The sequence below is a fragment of the Dromiciops gliroides genome, chromosome 4 (genome assembly GCF_019393635.1).
Source record: "Dromiciops gliroides isolate mDroGli1 chromosome 4, mDroGli1.pri, whole genome shotgun sequence".
Classification (NCBI taxonomy): Eukaryota; Metazoa; Chordata; class Mammalia; order Microbiotheria; family Microbiotheriidae; genus Dromiciops; species Dromiciops gliroides.
Window position 1 is genome coordinate 153,251,422 of NC_057864.1, and position 18,289 is coordinate 153,269,710.

At 38.9% G+C, this 18,289-nt stretch overlaps 1 protein-coding gene and 1 pseudogene across 2 annotated transcripts in view; both read left to right on the plus strand.

Annotated features, from left to right (window-relative positions):
* The window catches only part of LOC122726766 (SLAM family member 5-like), a 42,846-nt gene that overhangs the window by 5,611 nt on the left and 18,946 nt on the right, over positions 1–18,289 (plus strand). The window lies entirely within an intron of this gene.
* On the plus strand, positions 2,320–2,990 carry LOC122726769 (annotated as a pseudogene).

An 18,289-nucleotide genomic window follows, 5' to 3' on the forward strand; every position in this document is an offset into this window, starting at 1 on the left:
TTTTTTTAAAAAAAACTCAAATGCATACTTTATTGTATTCTCAGGACTTAGTACAGTACCTGGCACATAGTAAGAGTTTAATAAATGTTTGGTGACTGACTGGCATTTCACAACATATGCCATACTCAATTCCATCTGAATTAGAGACAAACTTAAAAAAAATAGAAAGATAGAAGAAAATAACATAGTTATCTCAAGCATGGAAGGGAGATAAAAAATTTGCCCTATTGAGCAAATAAGAGAAATTATTGGAGACAAGGTAGATTTGCTTGATTATATTAAAATTTTAAATTTCAGTGTTAAGGTGTTTAGGACTTTTCCCAAGAAATCTGATAATTGAGTAGGTCATTACTTGAACAACCAGGCAATAGAGTGTAAATAACCCAATAACATTATAAGGCTTGACCACTTGATAAAACCAACTGGCTAAGGATCAGTAATGACCCCTGTGTCTTTTTTTGTGTGTGTGTGTGGGGGGACAATGAGGGTTAAGTGACTTGCCTAGGGTCACACAACTAGTAAGTGTCAAGTGTCTGAGACTGGATTTGAACTCAGGTCCTCCTGAATCCAGGGACAGTGCTTTATCCACAGTTCCACCTAGCTGCCCCAACCCCTGTTTCTTTTTTTTCCTGTGTTTTTTTTTTAAAAGGAAGCTAGTCATGTCTGAAGCCAGTGAGCTCTGAGGATAAAATCAGCCCTGGAGGAAGTTTTTGGCCCCTGCAGAGTCATTCTTTATCCTCTCCTTGTTCTCTTTTAGCAGAGAGCAGCAAAGGGAATAGGGAGATACCAGGGCTCTCCACTTTCCATCCATTAGCAATTGTACCTTGCAGCAAAAGAACATGGCTATCTAGAACATGTCCTTGCCCAAAACTCAAGGGAGAGATTCAAAGATATTGCTTCCTGAACCCCAAGTTTCTGTGTGAAAGAGGAAGATTCTGACCTAACTAGATAACATAATTCCAGAATTTAGGTTTTTAGCAAAGAAGGGGAATTTCTGAAGGACAGCACCAGCTTTAAGAGTGACCTCATAGGTAACTCTAAGAACAGGTTCCTGAGTTCAATGGTTCTAGACAATGAATGTTCTAGAAAAACAAGATTTCTCGATGCATCTTGCTTCTTGGAGAAGGAAGAAGACAGTCCATATGATTACTGAGCCACTGGGCACAAAGTCACTAAGAAATCCAGAAGATTAAAAACCTAAAAGCAACAGAAACAACAAGCAAGTAGTACCCAACAGCAAGTAAAGTTGTGTCTGGAAAAGACTATGAAGCAAAGTAAGATTTCATGGCCCTGCAGCCCTGCAGCACCAGAGGAATGAACTGCCTTTCTTCATATCCACCTTGACTACACTTGTACCTTTCTGTTCATGACCTCTGTGCATGTCCACTTTTTCCAACAATGCTGAGTATATTTTTTGATCTATCATAGGTTTCATTGCTAATTTTCTTAACATACTCTTCCAGTATATTCCTTTACATTGGGTTAATTGTATCCCCTGGCTGATTTTTAAAAAGCAAACATGTTAATGAGCTATAGTTTTAGAAATGTGGACTCACAAAGTACCTTGAACCTGTGGGAGCTATCTTTCATGGAACACAACCTATAGGTGCAGGAAGAGAAAGAACAAAAAGGTACCCTAAAAAATTTTAAATGATATATATGTGTATATGTATGTATATATTTATGTGTATATACACATATATACATATTTGTGTGTAAATATAAATAAATAGACACATACATATATACACGTATATTTTTTATTTAAAATAACAGTACAGGGAAAGCATTTATAATAAATATAACAGATAAAAACCATGTATATTAAACATAAAGGAACTGATAATAATGTTCAATGGCAAAACCAAACCCTTAATAGATAAAAGGATGTGAATAGAAAATTTACACAGAGGAAACGTAAATTATCACTTTAAAAGATACATTCGACCCCACTAGAAACCAGAGAAATGTAAATTAAAGCAAATTTAAGATTATACTTTTCAACTCCTCTGGCTCCAGCTCCTTCTGCTCCTCATTCTCTCTCACCTTCTCCCTCCCTACCCCTTTCTCTCTCTCTCTCTCTCTCTCTCTCTCTCTCTCTCTCTCTCTCTCTCTCTCTCTCTTTCTCCTCTCCTCTTCCCCTTTTCCCTCTCCTCCCCAGGCCTGTAGATTGGGACCTCTCTACTTCTCTGTTCCCTGTTCCCCCCATCTGAACCTAAAACTCAGCCCATCAATGGATTTGGGGGGATGTTGAAGGAACAGCCTACCAGGAAGTTCCTTCCTGAGTAAGTTGTAGAGCCTGGGACGTCATAAGACTCAAGTAGGAGCTTGGGGAAAGGAAGTTCTCCCTCGGGTCCTGTAACAAATGGAATCATTGATGTCTACAGCATGAGGTTCTGTTCCTTGGCCCAGAGAACTCTGCTTATCCTGAAGGCCAAAGGAATCAAGCATGAAATCATTGATATCAACTTGAAAAACAAACCTGAGTGGTTCTTTAAGAAGAATCCCTTTGGTCTGGTACCAGTTCTGGAGACCAGTCAGGGTCAACTAATCTATGAATCTGTTATCACTTGTGAGTACCTGTATGAAGCCTACCCAGGGAAGTTGTTCCCAGAGGATCCTTATGAGAAAGCTTTTCAGAAGATGATTTTGGAGTTGTTCTTTCAGGTACCAACTTTGTCTAAGGATTCTTTGATGGCAGTAAAAAATGAAGAAGACTGTTCTGCTCAGAAAACACAACTCTGTACAGTATTCAGCAACCTGGAAGAGGTTTTTACTCATCAGAAGACAATTTTCTTTGGTGAAAACAGTATATCCATGATTGATTACCTCATTTGGCCCTGGTTTGAACACCTAGGGTTATTTGGGATATCAGCTATATGGACCACATTTCAAAACTTAAGCTCTGGGTAGCAGCCATGAAGAAGGACCCTACAGTAACAGCCCTCCTTATAGAAGAGAAAACTTATCTAACTTTCATACATATCTAAATTTAGAACAGTCCTCAGGCCTGTCATTATGGTCTTAGGGGAGAATGATCAGCAAAAAAGGTTCTATACCTTGCTTTCTGGGTTTTTCTCCATACTTAATAAAACTTATATCCTGGGGACAGCTAGGTGGTCCAGTGGATAAAGCACTGGCCCTGTATTCAGGAAGACCTGAGTTCAAATCCAGCCTCAGACACTTGACAATTAATAGCAGTGTGACCCTAGGCAAGTCATTTAACCCTCATTGCCCTGCAAAAAAAATGTGTGTGTGTGTGTGTGTGTGTATATATATATGTATGTATGTATGTATGTATGTATGTATATACATATATATACACACACATTATATATAATATATATATGTATATGTATCCTGTAAAAAAGGATTACATCCATTAAAATGGCAGATAATTAAGAATAATAAAAGTGTTGGTATGGTTGGGATAAATAAGAATATTCATATTCTACTGGTGGGTTTGCAAAAAGCCACAATCTCTTTGCAGACCATTCTGATGGAGCACTCCAAGAGTTACCAAAATAATAATGTAATTTGCCCTAATAATCCTATTATTGGGAATATAACTCAAAAGGGTTGATTTTTTAAAAAGAAAATGCACCAGGGGCAGCTAGGTGGTGCAGTGGATAGAGCACCAGCCCTGGACTCAGGAGTACCTGAGTTTAAATCCGGCCTCAGACACTTAACACTTACTAGATATGTGACCCTGGGCAAGTCACTTAACCCCAATTGCCTCACTTAAAAAAAAAAAAGAAAAGAAAAGAAAATGCACCAGGTTGAAAGATGTTTGTAGGAGCATTGTCATAGCAAAACAAAACAAAACAAAAAACAAAAACAAAAAGTGCAAAAATTATCGAATGGTTAGGTAAATTTGTTGTTCAGTTGTTTTCACTTGTGTTGGACTCTTCATGACCCTATTTGGGGTTTTCTTGGGAAAGATACTAGAATGTTTTACCATTTCCTTCTCCAGTCATTTGAAAGATGAGGAAACTGAGGCAAACAGAGTTAAATTGCTTGCCAAGGGTCACACAGTTAGTGTCTGAGGCCTGATTTGAACTCAGAAAGATGAATCTTCCTGACTCCAGACCCAGCACCCCAGCCACCATTCCACCTAGCTTCCCTTTGGATAAATTACAGTGTATCAAAGTAATATGAATAAGATTCATAAATTTGAAGAATGTAAAGAAATGTTGAGAGATCCATATTAATTAATGTGAAGCAAAAAATAAGTAGAGAGTACATGTTGACTATAACCATATAAAAGGAGAAATATATATGTGTGTGTGTGTGTGTGTGTGTATATATATATGTATATATATATATATATATATATATATATATTTCAGAGAGAATAGACAAAAGGAAATTAAGGGAAACAGAGATTAATTGATGAATTAATAACATTTTAGTTTAAAATTGATGTATTTAAATATAAATAGTTATAAAATCTATTTTATTGGTTTTGCCAATAGTTACACTTGTTTATTCATGAATCATTATTTTTTTTTAATTAACTCCTGAGGCAGCTAGGTGGTGCAGTGGATAAAGCACCAGCCCTCGATTCAGGAGGACCTGAGTTCAAATCTGCCTCAGACACTTGACACTTACTATCTGTGTGACCCTGGGCAAGTCACTTAACCCTCATTGTTCCACACACACGCAAAAATTAACTCCTGCCAGCTTCAATACCTTTCATTATGGTCATATAACATTCAATTACCACTTTTACAGGGGCTTAGTGCTAATCACTATTTGACATTTTTCTTCCATGGACATCAGAGCACTGCTGAAAACTTAGGGAGAGTATTCAAAGTAAGTAGCCCCAGGTGGAGAGTTGTAGGCAAGACTCCCCTCCCTATCCTCCTTAAAACCCTTGGAATAAGAAAATTCTAAGTCATGAATGGCAAAGACTTTCCCACATTAGGGAATGTATTCCTTGAGAATGAAGACACAGAGTCTTGTGCTATGTCTTAAAATTCCCAGCTCTAACCCTGACAGGAAACACTAAATGACTCAATTCTCCATCCTCAGGCCCAGGGTGGTATGAACCACCCCTCCAATCTTCCCCATCCCCTCTTCCCTTCCTCCATCTTCCCTTACTTTCTCTCTCTTTTATCCTTCCTCCATTCTACCTCCCCTTCATCATTCCTCTACTCTCTCCTTTCTTCAATATTCCTCTATCCCTCACCCTCCACTCTTCTCTCTCTACCCCTCCTCCATTATCCTTCTATTCTTCATTTATTACAATTCTTCTTCCAATTTCCCCCCTCTTCCATTCTGCTTTTACTTCCCTCTCATCCATCCCTTCTTTCTCTATCCTTCATCCTCTCTCCCCTTCTTTCCCTTATCACAACTCTTCTTGAAACTCTATCTTCCCTTCACTCTTTTTTTTTTGCGGGGCAATGGGGGTTAAGTGACTTGCCCAGGGTCACACAGCTAGTAAGTGTCAAGTGTCTGAGGCCGGATTTGAACTCAGGTACTCCTGAATCCAGGGCCGGTGCTTTATCCACTGCGCCACCTAGCTGCCCCCATTCCCTTCACTCTTCATCTTCTTCCTTCTTTCCACCACTCTTCCTCTCAAATTTTTGGAGTGAATGGAAAAGAAACTCAGTTTAGGGCAGAAAATGCTAGGCACCCACACAATAAGGATTACATTGAACTTATGATTAGCCATCCTAATGTAGGGAAGTATGTGTGTGATTAATAACAAACTGTGAATAACCCCATGTCCTATTTTCTGATTTGATGAAGCATAATTTGGTTTTCCCCTAAAATAGCAGGCTTACCTTTCTAGTTCTCTTTTAGTTCAGGGTAGAAATTTCTTATTACTAGTCTAGGAACAAGTGCTTCTCTGAACCTTAGATCCCTCATCTGTAATAAGTCATTTCACAAGGCGATCTTTGCAAGAGCAAAGATTAAATGAGATATTGAGCATATGGTCCAGGAACTGAGAAACACAAGGCTGAAAATAAGAAGCAGAGAAACAAGGGGTCTTCCAAGAACTTAGTTGAATATTGAATTTTGTGCTCTTAACATGAAGGCTGCAATGGAGCATGAGAAACTCCACCTATTAGCTATGTGACCTGTGGCAAACCACTTAGCCTCTTTGAAGTTTCCATTTTCTCATCTATGTGGTGATAATAATAGTCCCTACTTCACACAGTTGTGATGGTGAAGATACGTACTTCATAAACCATAAAGTTCTACATAAATACTAGCTACTATTTTCATTTTACTAATGGTCATCAGTAACAACCAAGGAATATTTGTTCTTGTGATACCTTCATTTTTCTTTTCAACCTCCTTAAACATATAATTAGCTAATTCCACTGAATCAGAAGGAATCCCTTCCTAATCCCATTGAAAGGACTCTTAACTATGCAGTCAAAAGCAGAAGACCATAGAGTGTCAGGGCCCCAAATCAAGCCATCCAAATCACCCAAGGCTCCTTTCTCTCTGCATTGGCCTTTCCTTGCTTCAACCACAAGGTCCACCATGAGGTCATTTTAAATCAATCCTGTTGACAATAAACCAAAAGTTTTAGGACAGACTTAACTAGGCATTCTAATGATTAAGTTGCAGAATTGGAATGAGGATATTAAGCAAAAATAGTTGTTCTTCTATTGGGCATAGCACCTTTCAATTCTGCATTTGCTATAATGGGATACACAGTCAGAAAGGTGTGTTCGCTCAAAATGGGGTGGAAGATCCATCAATCCTACAGAGCTCAGTCTACTTGTGCCCTAGGCATTTATGCCATAAGCAATTTCAAAGCTATGTCAACCATTTGTACCTTAGTCCTCTGGACCAATTCAATATCAAGAAACAGTTCATTGCTTTTTTTGCTTTTTTGTGGGGCAATGGGAGTTAAGTGACTTGCCTAGGGTCACACAGCTAGTAAGTGTCTAGTGTCTGAGATCAGATTTGCCCTCCTGATCCAGGTTGGCCCTCCTGAATCCAGGGCCAGTGCTTTATCCACTGTGCCAACTAGATACCCCTAGTTCATTACTTTTTAAAAGGAAAAATGAGCTTAGAAGTTTTAAATTCTTTTAAAATTCTATTTAAATTTTTCCAGGGGTCACACATGGAAGGCACAATGATAGGGAATATGTACAGCCAGAAAACATGAATAATGGTGTGGGCAATAGGCACCCATGTGCTCATGGCAAACACATGGAGGTGGTATAATAGATAGTATAGTGGAGTCAGAAAAAAATGAGTATTTTCTGCCCCAAGCACTTGTTGACTGTTTGATGCTAATAGGCAAGTCAATTAAAATTTTCAGCCTCAGTTTTCACATATGTAAAATGGGGATACTGATATTATCAAGTTCATAGGATTGATGTGAGAATCAAATGAAATAATATATGTAAAGTCTTTTGAAAACTAAAGAACTAGGGGCAGCTAGGTGGCACAAGGAATCAAGTACTAGCCCTGGATTCAGGAGGACCTGAGTTCAAATCTGGCTTCAGACACTTGATATTTACTAGCTGTGTGACCCTGGGCAAGTCACTTAACCCTCATTGCCTCGCGAGAGAGAGAGAGAGAGAGAGAGAGAGAGAAAGAGAGAGAGAAAACTAAAGCCCTATATAAATGTTAGCTATCAATATACCTATTATTATAGGAACATGTGTGGTCAGAGCAATTCTACTTTCAATACTACATAACTGCTGTTATCCTCTCCCTTGTAGGGAGAGCTATACCTCTTTCAGTGCATAACCAAGAGTTATATAGCACCCCATCTAGCCAGGTAGCCACCACCACCACCAACAACAACAACAACAACAACAAGAACAACATCTCTGCCCAACTAAATATATTCTTTTGTTAACCTCACACTCAATGCTAACTTGAGATCCTTGGTCTCAGACATCTATGTGACTTGGAGTTAGAGAATCATTTTAACTCCTGTAAAATCCCTGATTTCAAATCAATATCCCCAAACTCTTTGGGGAACTCCATTCAAAATACTCACAGGAGCCATGTGAGAACTAGGGAGATAAGGTTCCTTTCCTAACCAAGATACTTTGGGATTGGTAAGGAAATGAAGCTGTGGATCAAATAGAAAAGGCTGATTGAAAGAACAAAAGCCATTAACCCCTATCCCAGCTTTCCATTCCTTCCTTTATTACTTATTACAAAAGTCAGTAACTTTTATGCTGTGCTTCAGCCAGCATAAATCTCACTGGTTAATAGATATTTCTTGAATTGAATTTATATCTGTCCAATGAGAAGGTTGGCAAGATGATCTATCTCTAAAAGCCCCTGTGGGCTATAATGTGAGACTGTATACAACTCACTTGATCTCTCTGGGACTAAGTTTCCTCCTTTGTAAAGTAAGGACCTGAAGGCCCCTTCCAACTCCAGATCTATGATCTAGACCAGTAGTTCCCATTTAGTGGTTGAGAACCCCTTGAAAACTCATGAAACTAGTCCAACATGTTCGGGGGGGTTGCACTAAAAAATTTCTAATGGTCTGTTAAGCAGTAAATAATTACTTGGTTTTGTCACAAGTATATATTTTCCTTTGTAACAACAAGAATGTGCACACTTAAAGCATTATGGGTTTGTTTCTGCAGTGATTCCAATAGCAAGCATGTGAAATCTTGTCAGATTACTTCTCTGAATTCTTACAGAATGCCTCACATAAATTAGCTATAATTATTTTATAAATAACATTTAATAATTTTCTATTACTAGAGTTTCCATTATTGTAGGTAGAATATAATTTTAGATTTCATCATTAGAATCATACAATGTACAATTTAATTTCGATCTTTTGGGTGTAAAAGTTAATCACTGTAGTTACTATAAGCACTTAATGAATAAATCTAAAAAAAATATAAGCAGTATATTAAATTATACCAGGATGATTTAACATATTTAACACAACACATATTTTTTTGTTCCAAAGGGTTCACAGAACAAATAAACAAAAAGAAAAAATCAACAAAGCTCTAAACTACACTATAGACAGGAATGGAGCTTCTGATTAGTGAGGAAAAGCTGTCCTGCAATGGAAAATGTGTTGTGGATAAGCTACAAAGGAAATCATCTACACAATAATAATGATAACTAGCATTTCTATAGAATTTACCATGTGCCAGGCACTATGCTAAGTGCTTCACAAATATTATCTCATTTGATCCTCAGAACAAGCTTTGAAGTTTTAAACTGCTGTAGCTGGAAGCTCAATTTACATAGGACTATGCCCTACCCTACCTACCTTGGGTCCTGAGTGAAAAATAGTCCTGATTAGGGTTGGGGGACAAGCACTTCCCTAGATATCACCAGCTGTATGAGTGGGACACTCGCAGTAAGCAGACAAGGAGAGGATACAATAAAGCAGCATGTGGGAACCCCTACCTTATTCCACAATGGAAAGGGGAAGAGGAAAGGGAAGTTTAAGAAAATTGAGACCAGACTGTCACATGCCAGCTCTATTTATTTAATGGGAAAGCTTTGGTCATCTAGTTATGAAGAAAGAAGGAAGCCATGAATTCTCAAAAACTCTGTGGAACCAAGTCCCAGTACTAGTGGAATCAGGCTTGACTTCACAGCAGCTTTCTAGACAAATGCACTGTCACCAGGATTCCTCTCTAATCCCCATTCCTGGAATTCCTGGTAATTTAAGAGCCTCTTGGTGTTTTCAGGGACAACTTAACTAGAATAAAATCTCTTGCATGTTCCTTGATTGTTTGGTTAAATGAAGAACAAGGATGAGTGACTTATGGACACCTAAAAAACAACAAAAGTTGTATGCTTCTTTGGCCTCCCTGGCCCTCTCATTCTTTCTGTAAGAGTGAATAGGGGGAGGCTAAGTGGCGCAGTGGATAAAGCATCGGCCCTGGATTCAGGAGTACCTGAGTTCAAATTTGGCCTCAGACACTTGACACTTACTAGCTGTGTGACCCTGGGCAAGTCACTTAACCCCCATTGCCCTGCAAACAAACAAACAAAGAGTGAATGCATGGGGGACAGCTAGGGGGCACAGTGTATAAAACACTGACCCAGGATTCAGGAGGACCTGAGTTCAAATCCAGACTCAGACACTTGACACTTACTAGCTGTGTGATCCTGGGCAAGTCACTTAACCCTCATTGCCCCCCCACACACACACACACACACAAATTTTTTTAAATAGTGAATGGATGGATGTGATGGATGAATGGATAGATGAATAAGGAACTAGATTGGGGGTGGGGTGTAGGAAAGAGAGTGAGCACTTTTTAAGTGCTTACTATATCCCAGGTACTATATTAAACAACTCTGGGAATACAGATGCAAGAAAACAAGATGGTCTCTACTGTCAAGCTTACATTCTAATAGAGAAAACATAAAGAAGAGCTGGAAGTAGGGAAGGATACCCACTTGCTCCATGGGCAAGGTACTTCAAAGGGAGATGGAGAAGTCCTGAGAACACATTCAGGCAGAAGTGAAGTACATGACAGCTAAGGATCCTCAGGGCATAGCAAAGACTCACCAACCAATGAGCAGTCCTCAATACAATCCTAAACTGGTCTCCCTGCATCCTATTTTGCAAACTCAAACCCATTCTTTGGGGCTGCTGGACTAACTTCCAAAAGTTACTGCTTTGACTCACCTGCTCAAAAATATTCAATGTCTTTTTGTCATCTAAAGTCTCTCCTTTCCCTATGGTCTATACCTAACCTACCTTCCTAGCCTTGTCTGCCACACCTTTTTGACACAATAATAATAATTCACACACACATATATACATATATGTGTGTGTGTGTGTGTATCTTTAAATTAAGGATCTTCCCTACAACCCTGTGAGGTAAATATTCTTAGTATTCTTATCTTCATTTTAAAAATGAAGAAACTAAGGCTCAGAGAGGTTGAAGGACATGCAGGTAATAAACATCAGTCAGAATTCAAACTCAGGTGTTTTCACTTGAAGGCCAGAGCTCTGATCTGTGCCAGTGCTGTCTCCTCTACTCATGCCACATTAGTCTTCTCACTGCCATGTTACTACAACTCCTACTTTCCTATCTATGAGATTTTGTTCCAATCATTCTCTGCCAAAAATTCCTTCGTCTTGATTTTCTTTCTTTCTTCCTTCCTTCTTTCCTTTCTTTCTTTCTGTCTGTCTTTCTTTTTGCAGGGCAATGAGGGTTAAGTGACTTGCCCAGGGTCACACAGCTAGTAAGTGTTGAGTGTCTGATGCTGGATTTGAACTCAGGTCCTCCTGAAGCCAGGGCTGGTGCTTTATCCACTGTGCCACCTAGCTGCCCTATTCCTCTTGACTTTTTAAAAATATTTTCAAGTAATAAAAAATGTTTAACTAATCTGCCCTCCCCACTATCCCTTTTCTCCTTCCAATTTGAGCAAATTATTTTTTTTAATCCCACAATATAAATCTACATAGTCCAGCAAAAGAAATTCCTGTATTAACCATGTCCAAAAATGTCTGTCTCCTTCTGCATTTTAAGTTCACCACCTCTCTTTCAGGAGGAGAATGGCATGTTGTCTCTTAATTCTTTGGACTCATTTATCTTTGTGTTGATTAAGGTTCTAAAGACTTCAAAAGTTGTTTTTTCTTTATAATGCTTTTATTGTATAAAAAGTTCTAGTTCTACTTATTTTACTTTGCATCAGTTCATAAAGGTCATCCCAGTTTCTTCTGAAACTTTCCATTTCATTGTTTGTTATGGCATAATAATATACCACAATTTATTTGCTCATTCCTCAATAGAACACTTTTATCAGAAACTTGCTACAAAGTTTTTCCCTCCCATTTACCTATTTCCCTTCTAATTTTTACTATATTATATTTATACAAAATCTCTTTACTTTTATATAATTATTGTTCGTAATTTTATTGTCCATTGTCCAAAATTGTATTTCTTGTTATCCTTTCTATCACTTGTTTAGCCATGAATTATTTCCCTATCCATAGATCTAAAAGGCTATTTCTTACTTCTTTTAATTTGTTTACAATGTGAATAGAAACAATAGAGATTAGAACCACACCTACCTAAAAGCTTTGCCCTCTGAGGGTCTTTCACAGACCCTGAGGAGCTGGGCACTTCTCATTTTAATATGGACCACCCTCAAGCCCAGTAAACCAATAGATTTGAAAGATGATAGCCAATTAGCTTTGAGCAGTGTGAAGAGTCTCCTCTCCTACGGACCACAGGGAGCTTGTGCTTTCTTATGCACTCTCTTTGGAAGGGAAGCTGGAAGAGGCAACCATACTGTCTCTCTCTCTCTTTCTATCTCTCTCTCTCTCTCTTCTATTTAGGTATGTAGGGATTCTGAATTCTGAGCAATGTGCTCTCTTTGTACTAACATTTAATATGATTTAATAAATGCTTAATTCCAAAGAATGGTGTTATAGCCTCTAATTCATATATTAGAAACACAAGCTAAGTTCCCTAAAACCCAGAATAAAGATAGGCACCCCCATATATTTTCAAATGACATACACTTATTTTCCTACCTCTTTGAGAGTATTAGAATGTTTTATTGTGCTCTTATGTATCTCTGTATCTTCCCTGGCTAGACTGGGGGTTGTTAATATTTCTTATGTCATAAACCCCTTTGGCAGTCTCAGAATGGACTCGTCATAATGTTAAGTGCATTAAATAAGATACACAGAATTACAGTGGAAGCCAATTATATTGAAATATAATTATCAAAACTTTGAAAAGTCAATTTCATAGACCTCAGGCTAAGAACCCCTGAGTTAGATGCTTAGTTCCTCAAGTACAGGAATCATGCAATTGTGGACTTACTGGAACTCAGTACCTTAATAGTACTTCCATCAATCAGTATTTATTTATTAGTTGGCTCATTGATCTGGAATTCCTGGGTGATGACATAGTCCCTTCTCCAAACAGAATGAAAACCCTCAAAAATACTTGAAACCAATTCATCCACCTGGCTTGAGAGGTTTGGTAGGGAATGTACTGAATGAAGACAACCTTTCAGAGTCTTCCTGCATCCATGTTTTAGTGGAGGGCTATGGTCTCCAAAAACCATCCTATAGATGAAGCCACAAATGGCCCTTGTTAGTATGGGTCAAATGGGACCAGTACCTACTATGGTCTTGAGGATTTACAAAACACCCCCATTCTGCCCCAAATGAGCCCTAAACTCTCCAGCTTTCTTTGGCCTTTCCTCAGACTGTCCCCAATGCCTAGAATATCTTCCCTGCCCCTCTTCATCAGCTGAATTCTAACCCATCCTTTAAAATCCACTCTAACACTGCAAGGTTTTCCTTGATCCCATTGGTCTGTGATAACCTAATCCCCAGAACTCCCCTCTCCAAGTACTCTTTTCTGCCTCTCTAGTGCTTTTATCATGTAAAGCCATATATTATAGCTATCTGAATTGATATCTAACCATCACCCTCACCAAAAGACTATGAGCTCTATGAAAGCAGGGACTACTGAGGTAGTGTTCTGACTCTGAGAAGGACTTACCCACTTTACTTTATCATTTCTATCCAAGAATCTCCTAGAAGCACCTGAATACAAAGTGACCCTGATATTCCTATCTCCATTTGTATCTAAACTTTTAGTCTATCCAAGTACCTATCTACAAACACTGTAGAAACTTAATAAATGTTCGTGACCATATTGTTTCAATAACCTACAGAGGCAGCCACAGCCATACCTTGGAGCCACAGTAGCAGACACAGCAGCAACTGTTTTTCTCTCCCCTTCTCTCTCTACCACTTCAGTACTGCCACTGCCCTTTTCTCCTCATCACCTCCACCCACACCTCTCTCACTCAAAGAGAAACACGTATCATTTCCTGGCTAAATTGTTCTCAGTTTTTGCTGAGGCCCCCAAGATTTAGGTGATGATAGTGGAGACTTCACAGAACAGAAATCCACTATCTTGGCTGCTGTTGCTGCTGCTGCAATACACAAAAGCAAGTCACAACTTTATCAGATGAGTCACACACACACACACACACACACACACACACGTGTGTGTGCACATGTGTGTCCTACAGGGTTTTCAAAGAGACAACCAGAATGTCTAGCAACACAAAGGTCTACCAGTCAGTCTATTAATCTCACATCGTCTCTATCTCCTAATCCCAAAGCTACACGAAGTATAAGGGTGAAGGTGTTAGGATGGGGACTTAGGAAAGTAATCAGGGTCTAATAAAATTCAATTCAATTTTTGAAACATTTCTTAGGCACCTACATTGTTCAAGACCCTGTGTTAGGTGCTGAATATACAAAGGCAAAAAAGAGAGAGAGAGAGAAAGAAAGAAAGAGAGAGAGAGAGAGAGAGAGAGAGAGAGAGAGGAAGAAAGAAAGAAAGAAAGAAAGAAAGAAAGAAAGAAAGAAAGAAAGGAAGGAAGGAAGGAAGGAAGGAAGGAAGGAAGGAAGGAAGGAAGGAAGGAAGGAAGGAAGGAAGGAAGGAAGGAAGGAAGGAAGGAAGGAAGGAAGGAAGAAAGGAAGAAAGAAAGGAAGAAAGAAAGAAAGAAAATGAGTTTGGCCAAGTGGGCTTTCCAGTAGCCTAATTCAAAGGGATTCAAGTTGTTTAAGAGACAGCATAAGTAGTGGAAGAAATGCTTTGTTCTTTTATAAGTAAGTTCGATTCTTGGGAGGGAGGGGTCACAGAGCTTACATTGACAACCTCCTCATAATAGCTAACATATAGGTTTACAAAGATTTTTTACATATATTATCTTATTTGATTTCTTCCCCACAAGAGCCTTGGGAAGTTGTTCAAGGTATTTCAGTAGTGTAAGACTCTGTGACCCCATTTGAGGTTTTCTTGGCAGAGATACTGTAATGGTTTGTCATTTCCTTCTCCAGCTCATTTTACAGGTGAGGAAACTAAAACAAACAGAGTTAAGTGACTTGCCCAGGGTCATACCACTAGTAAGGGTCTGAAACCAAATTTGAACTCAGGAAGATGATGAGTCTAAGAGTCTATCCATTGTACTACCTAGCTGCCTTGTGAAGTAGGTGCCATTATCATACCATTTTTACGGATGAGAAAACAGGCTGAGAAAGATCAAGTGATTTTTTGCAGGGACATGTATTGAACAAGTGTCTGAGACAGTGTTAAAACTCAGGTCTTTCCTCTCTCCACTGTGTCACCTAGCTTCCTACAGGGAAAGGAACTGATCAGCCATGAGAGTGGTGATAAGTTATTGCTAGATCACTGCTATGGATTGGTCATTATGCCTTCCCTGAGAGTGGAGTCCAAGGAATTTTGCAATAGAGAAGCTGTCACTAAGGGCACAATTATTAATACAGATAATAAGGCTAAAAACGAACGTATGAGTGGAGCTATGGAAAGGGACTCAGACAGGTAGAAGTCCTTCTTGGTAGAAATCTTCTTCAAGGTGTTTACTGGTTTTAAGGTCATGTCCTGCTGGGTTTTCAACATGTCTTGTGTTTTTTGTTTGGGGCTTCTACTTCCAAGGACTAACACTATGCATGCTGAATGTCTAGCACTAAGAGTCAGAGCAAGAGCCCTTTAATGGGCTCTTAAAACTTAAAACTCTTACAACTTTAAACTTCATCAAGTTAGTTATTCTAAATAATTGCTCACCCAAGGCCCTTCTTGTCGAGCAAATTGGCCATCTTAATGCAGAACTCATAGTGCTGATCTTCCAACAGCTTGATGGTCTTTGCTCTCAACAAGTTTACATTCTATGGAGGGACAGGTTGATAGTATCCAAAGACTCTGGGGTGTCAGCCTAGGATACAGTAGTCTCAGGGAAAGAAAAGAAGTCAGATGAAAAACACTAAAGTTTCAGCCAGTCTTCTCACCCAGATCAACTGGTCTCTTTGCTGGTCCTTGCACAAGATACTTTGCCTTCCAACTCTGGGCATTTCCCCTTGGCTATCCCTTATACTTAGAATGCTCTCCCTCTTAATCTTTGCTTCTTGACTGGTTTCATTCAAGTCCCAGCTAAAATTTTGCCTTCTACAAAAATCCTGTTCCAATCACTCTTTACTTTTAGTGTCTTCCTTTTGCTTATTATTTCTTACATGTCCTGTACATAGCTTATTTGTGAGCTCCTTGTAGGAAGGCATGATCTTTTTTCTTTCTTTGTATCCCCAAAATAGAGAACAATGTCTGACACTTAGCAGGTGTTTAATAAATGTTTATTAGCTGGTGAGTAAATAACAGCTGATCCTTTGTCACTCTCTGTCCTCTTCCCCATGGCCCATACAAATAATAAATAATAATAACACAACTAATATTTAAAGCATACAAATTGCTTTACAAAAATTATCTTATTTGATCCTCACAAGAACCCTGAGAGGTAGGTGGTATTATCATCCCTTTTTTAGATAGAGATAGTGAGATGGAGGTTATATGATTTACCCAGGGTCATATATATATATATATATATACTAAGTATCTGAGACTGGATTTGAACTCAAGTTTTCCTGACTCTAGGTGCAGCATTCTATGCATTTAGCCACCTAGATGCCTTAATACACAGTAGTTAGTGGATACACTGGGCATTTGTAACTTGTGTTGCTGCTCTTATATATCCTTAATGTTTCCTTTAATGTATCAGTGAGGAGATTTGAACATGGCACTCATATTCTTTGGAGTTACGGGGCAATGAGGTGCAAAAGAGTAAGAAGCATGGATCCTATCTTCCTGTTTGGATGGTTCAAATTGCCTAGTTTATAGCTTCACTACAAACATTTTAAATATCACCCAAGTCCAGAGGTCTGACTTTCATTACCCACTATCTATCCATTATTCTATCCATTAGGATCCTGGAAGTTTATAGTGATATGTCCTTCACCTTTCCCATATTATTCCCTGCATGCTGCATTGTTGAGGTTTCCATGTGTTTTTATCTTATTTCCAATAGAAGACTATCAATGATCCTACTGACTCACAGGTCTTATCAATGTTGGAAGTCTCCACTGCCATGATTGTGGGACCCCAGTGGCTTCACTCATACTGCCTTTGACCCACACCAAGAATAATGCCTGTTCAAAGTCTTCCCTTGAAATTTCCAGTCTTTGTCTTTGGAAATCCTGGAGACAACAAATCTCATGAACCCATAATTCTATTCCAAGCTTTAAAAGTGCACAAGCCAGTGGAAAACATTTGATTCACCGATTTTCATCAGTTTTATTAGCTGATGGGGGAAGCTAGGTGGCAAAGTAGATAAAGCATCAGCCCTGGATTCAGGAGGTCCTGAGTTCAAATCCGGCCTCAGACACTTGACATTTACTAGCTGTGTGACCTTGGGCAAGTCACTTAACCTTCATTGCCCTTGTCAAAAAAAAATTATCAGCTGGCAATTAATTCTATGGTCTTTTGACTATAGGACCACTCCCAGAACTTATTCTAAACTACTCTGACATATTGCAGTTTGCATTATAACACAAAAACCATGGATATCCCTATATACTCCTGCTCCCTAGGAAGAATCCCTTCCATACCTAGTGTTTTTATTTCTCTCTTCTTTTGCTCTTTGTGGTCAATCACCTATGGAAATATGAAATCCTTTTATTATAGTTCATGATTGTGGACAAAGAAAGCCACCTATATATCATTGTCAATGTCATCTGGAACCCTGAATGATGGTACCAGTTGAACAAATAATATGAAAAGAAACAGCCTTGTGCTCATGATACTTCAATGGGCCTAGCTTCTCCTTTCCCTTACCTCAAGTTCTATCATGCCATACATCTCAAATCCCTCTAGCAGTTAAAGACCCAAGCCATCCAAGTTAGCATAAGAAAGGTCCTTAAGCATCTGGATTCCAACAGACTCCCTTTAGCTTCCAAACTGCCCAAATAAAGACATTTGGGCTCTTTATACTGAGTGGTCACAGCAGACTTTTGGTCTCTCCAGATCTATAGAATCAGGAAGCTGTGGCATCATCTCCTCTGAACCACAAATACTGAGGCCAACATTCTCTTTGAGAAGTTTTGACCTCAGTCTTAGAGTCACTTCTCTTTGCTTGGCCAGTGAGGTTCAGGTGCAGGCCCAAACAAGTCAGGATACCTGGGAATGGCATTAATTCTAAAGATGCTACATGTATTGCCCCAGGTGAATTTCTTCTCCTTTCACTTGGTTCAATCTCTGAACTTGAATTCTTCCAAAATTATGATTGTCCCTGTGTGGAAGATGATTGAGAAGTTCTAGAAGAAAGAAAGGAAACAATCACTTGTTAAACATCCACTATGTGCTAGGCACTGCACTAAGTACTCTACAAATTTTACCTTATTCAATTCTCACAGCAACCCTGGGAGGTAGGCACTGTGATTATCCCCATTTTATAGTTGAGGAAACTGAGGCAGCCAGGG